Consider the following 5,426-nt stretch of genomic DNA (forward strand, 5'->3'; position numbering starts at 1 on the left):
GGGGCCCAGGGCTGAGGGTTCAGGATGCTCCCGTGTGAGGATCAGTGTGAGCCACAGATGGACCACAGCAGCCAGGCGGAGGGGGACTGAGGCCACGGGCAGGAAGCTTCCTCTGTGTTCTTGTGTTATTAGCAGGGGTCAAGTAGTTCAGAATAAACTAGTCAGATCTAATTTGGGGCCAGGGAATTTTTTAAATGGGATTTTTAAAAAAGCGGAAATAGAAAATGTCAGATAGATAGAGTGCCCACTCGCCTCGTAACAAGGCAGTTTGAAGCTGTTTCTGCCACGTGGGTGTGCTTACCTGCTGCACGCCCTGGTTGTTACAGATGAGGAGCCTGGAGGTCGGGGAGGGTAAGGACTCGCCAGGGCCGCGGAGCCCCCCGGGAGCGCACCGGGCTGTCTTCCGGTCATCAGTCACCAGAGCACTGAGGTCCTAACAATGCAGGCTATTTTTAAAACGTGGAAAAGAAAAAGGAAAGGACAAGAAATTCAGCCAGTCATAGAGGATGAGAACGCATGGATTCTACAGCAAGCGCAAGCGGACCACGGCCCACCATTAGTCCGTAACCTGACTGCCAGGCCACGTGGAGACTGTGTGGTGTGCGGTTGCAGCATGTCATGTTGTGGTTCTGGCTCGGGCAGTCCCATCCAACCCTCAGCGGCTGGGACACAAGCTTGAGAGTGCGTGGCCGCTGAGACGGCCGTAGACCAGGGCTGTCACGTGCCGTGGCGATCAGCAGTCGCCAACCTGCCCCGTGGGGCCACGGGTGCCTGTGACGATTGACCCCTCCCCCCCATGTCCCGCGTTTCCAGCCGGCCAGCACCCCCAGCCCTTCTCAGCTGGTGCCGTGCATCTGCTGTTCCTTGTCGGGGAACACCATTGTTCCTGACCTCCCCCACTACGTGAGCAGACGGGATGCGGGCAGAGTCGACCTCTTGCTCCCTCATATTCCTGTGGGAAACACACGAGTGGCCTGCTGGTCCCAGGAGAATAGAAGCCAGCAGGACAGACCTGCCCTGAATCCGTGGCCCAGGACCAAGCCTGGTGAGATCTGTCAAACCACAGCCAACCCAGAGATGCATGAGTTAGAGGCAAATTCTTGGTGGCCAAGCTAAGTTTGGGGGTGGTTTGTGATGCAGAATTATCATGGGAACAGCCAGCTGGTACAGGGTCATTTCATCCCTCTACTAGCCCTCGGGGACCATGTCCAAATGGCCCTAGGCCAGCTCCGTCTGGGGAGCAGCTCCGTCCAGTGTGGACCTCTGCCCTACCCAAGAAGCCACTTCACCCACCCCCTTGTTCGCAGTCTCTTAAAACATGCCTGTTGAGGTACCATGGGCCAGTTTGGCAGTAAGTCAATTATACTTTCATAAAAATGGAAAGATAAACAACCAGAAACCAAAAGACTCCTGACGGCAGCCCATTGAACAGACACAACTCAATGATTTTTTGAAAATTTACAGGGTTGTGGGACCAGCACCACATTCCGTCTTCACATTCTGTTTTTTTAATGGCTCGAGCTTTTGGTGTCACGTCTGATAGTTCTTTGCCTCACACAAAGTCACGTCGGTTTCCCCGGGTTTTCCTGTGGAAGTTCCATGGTTTTGGCTGTTACACTGAGGCCCCTGATCCGTCCCGAGTTAGGATTCATGGAGAGGTCTGAGTTTATTGTTCTCATACGGATGTTCAGTTTTCTCAGCAAATGCAATTTTCTTTGTGGGAATGTTTTTAGTTATAAATTCAGTTTTGTGCATATGTATGGGCCTATTCATGTTCTCTCTTCTATCAATCTTGACAAATTGCATTTTTAAAGGACCTCTCCTCTTTGAGTTGTGAATTTATGGCACAAAATTTCTGCAATATTCCATGATTGTTCTTTTTTATTACTTTGGTGTTTTTTTAAAAGATTTTATTTATTTATTTGAGAGAGAGTGAGAGCGAGACAGAGAGAGCGCACAAGCAGGGGGAGTGGGAGAAGGAGAAGCGGACTCTCTGCTGAGCAGGGAGCCCGACGCGGGGCTCGATCCCAGGACCCTGAGATCATGACCTGAGCCGAAGGCAGACGCTTAACGACTGAGCCACCCAGGCGTCCCATCCTGATTATTCTTTTAATCTCATTAGGCTCTATAGTGGTAGCCCCTTTTTCCATTTCTGATATGGCCATTTTTTTTTTGCTTTTTTTTTCTTATTCAATAATGCTAGGGTTTTATTGATTTTATTGATTGTTTTCAAAGGAACAATGATTTGCTTTGTTGATTTTTTTTCTCTCACTTACCATGCTGTTTCATAGATTTCTGCTCTAATGTCTTTTCCTTCCTTCTACTCACACTGAATTTAAATTACTCTTCCTTTTTTAACCCCTTAAAATAGTACTTAGATCATTGATTTTCAACTTGTCTGATTTTTTTCTTATAAGCATTTAAAAATAGCTGTATCCCCCAAATTGTGTTATGTTGGTTTTCATAGTCATTCAGTTTTAAATATGTCCTAATCTCCTTTGTGATTTATTGTTTGGTCTGTGGATTATTTCAAGTCTGTTGCTTAATTTCCAAATGTGCATAGACCTTTAGGGCATCTGTTATCCCTGGTGCCTTAATTTGTTGTGTTCAGACGACATATCCTGTATGGTTTCAAAACTTTGAAATTTACTGAAACTTTTTCTTTTAGTCCTGGGATATGGCTTATCTCCATGGATAGGCCTTGCACATTTGAAAGTGATGTAAACTCTGCAGAGGATTTGATGGTATTCTCTAGATGCCGGTTAGGGCAAGGTGGATAATGGTTTTCCCCAAACTTCTGCATCCTTAGTAATTTTGCATGCGTGTGTGCTTATTCTATCAGTTACCGAGAAAGGGAGATTTAAGTCTCCTACCACGATTGGGGCTTGTCTGGTTTTTTCTTGGGCTGTCGTACAAGTCAGGGTTTTCCAAAGAAACAGGACCAATAGGATCTATAGAGATATATATAGATATATATATATAGAAATTGGGTCCTGTGGTTATGGAGGCTGAGAAGCACCAGGATCTGCCATCTGCAAGCCGGAGAACCAGGGGAGCTGAGGGCTAACTCCCAGTCTGAAGGCTAAAGGCCTGATAACCAGGGAAGGGGCTATGGGACTGTGGGGGCGGCGGGGGTTAGATGGTGTAAGTCCCAGCGTCTGAAGGCCTGAGAGCCAGGACCTCCATCCAATGTCTGAGAACAGGAAAAGGTGGACAGCCTAGCTCCAGAAGAGAGAGAATTCGGGTCCCCAACAGATTAGATGATGCCCACCCACTTGGGGGTAAGATAGTCGGCCTTGTTCAGTCTACCAATTCAAATATTAGTCTCTTCCAGAATCACCTTCAACAGACACACCAAGAAATAACGTTTTGCCCTCTGTCTGGGCTTCCCATAGCCCAGTCGGGTCAACACATAAAATGAACCATCACACGAGTCTACGCCTTGTCACCTCAGCACCATCTGCATCTCCTTAAACTATACTTAACCTCCAAGCAAAGACATAACGAGACCATAATTCCACCCAACATGACTATCCTACATACACCCCAAAATGCGCTGAACCGTTCTGCCGTGGGCAATGACAGCTGAGCATAGCCACCACGAGCAAGGTGGGCGTGCTGACCATGATGGAGGGCAGAAGCAAAGCAGCAATCAGAGTGGTCTGACCTGAGCAGCCCTGTGGTGTTGGCTGGTTTCTAGCGTCTTCCGGTGGAATAGATAGGAAGCCAAGTTCTTACTTGATCTGTGCTGTCAGAGAAGCTCCAGGTCAAGTGAACAGAAGTCTAGCCTGAATCAAAAAAATAGGAGCCATGGCCACTCAATAGTTTCCAGACTAGAGCCAGTGTAGACACCCAGAGCCCCCTGAATGGAGAGGTCCCCTTGAAGAAGGGCTCCAGGACACTACCAGGAATGTATATGTTACCCTTTCTCCCAGATTTCCCCAAAGGTACTGGTGGCCTTTGACCAGGGGAACTGAGCACTGGGGGGAAGGAAGGCATCAGACATCTTGGGACTCCTGGACACTGGCTCTGAACGGACATCAATCCTAGGAGACCCAGAACCTCACGCGGGCCCACTAGTCAGAGTGGGAGCTTATGGAGGTCAGGTAATCAGTGGAGTTTTATCTATTTATTTTTTTAAAGATTTATTTATTTTTAGAGCGAGAGAGAGTGCGTGCATGTGCATGCAAGCAGGGGGAGCGGCAGAGGGAAAGAGAATCTCCAGCTGACCCCCCGCTGAGCAGGGAGCCCGATGCGGGGCTCCATCCCAGGACCCTGAGATCATGACCTGAGCCGAAATCAAGAGCCAGACGTTTACCCAGCTGAGCCAGGCGCCCCCATCAGTGGAGTTTTAGGTCGGGCCTGCTCCAGAAGGCACCCTGTGGTTGTGTCCCCAGTTTCAGGGGCGCAACTGGAATAGACATACGGAACAGCTGGTGGCACCCCACCTTGCCGCCCAGACCTGCGCAGAGAGGGGAAGACCGAGGGGGGCCACAAGAACTTCGTCTTCCTCGGAACATAGTGCGCCAGAAGCAGCCCTGCCCTCCTGGAGGGGCTGCAGAGAGCAGGGCCACCGGGTGGTGATCGCCTCCACGTCCCCGCTGAACTCCCCTGTCTGGCCTACGTCTTGGAAAGTGGCAGTGTGTTATCATGAGCGTAGCCGGGTGGGACTCCGTTGCAGCTGCTGTACCAGCGTGGATGTGTTGCTTGAACAGATCAGCACGCCCCCTTGGCTGGCATGCTGTCGACTGGGAAAACGCCCTTCTGCCCGCCACCATCAGTGACGCCCGGAAGCAGCTGCTTTCAGGCAGCACACCCTCACTGTGGGCTTCAGGGGCGCGTCCCTCTCCAGCCAGTTGTCGTAACTCTGTTTGCCGAGAGCTCGAGCGCCTTTCCCTTCCACAAGATCTCACACCGGTCCATTACACTGGCAACATGATGCTGCTTGGACCCAGGGAGCAGGAGGTATGAATACTCTGCACTTGTTGATGTTCACGTGTTGGAAGGTGGGAGGTAAATCGGACTAAAATTCAACGGCCTTCTACCTCAGTGGAATTTCTAGGGGCCAGTGGTGTGGGGCACGCCAAGATGTCCCATCTAAGGTGAAGGTACGTAGCTCCATCTGACCCTTCCTACAACCAAAAAGAGGCACGATGCCTGATTTTAGTTCCAGGTGTGCATCACAGTGATTTGATACTTTCATACGTGACGAAATGATCCCCACGATGGGTCTGGTTATTGTCTGTCCTCATACGAAGTTATTACAATTACAGTATGACTGACTACATCTGCTGTGCTGTACATTACATCCCCATGACTTACTTATTCTATAACTTCCAGTTATATAACCCCACCCCTCGTCTCCCCCTCCGGTAACCAAGTTTGTTTCCTGTATCTGTGTGCTTCTCTTCTGTTTGTTCACTTGT

This window comes from Leptonychotes weddellii, chromosome 6 (assembly GCF_054177405.1).
Source record: "Leptonychotes weddellii isolate Sample4059 chromosome 6, ASM5417740v2, whole genome shotgun sequence".
NCBI lineage: Eukaryota > Metazoa > Chordata > Mammalia > Carnivora > Phocidae > Leptonychotes > Leptonychotes weddellii.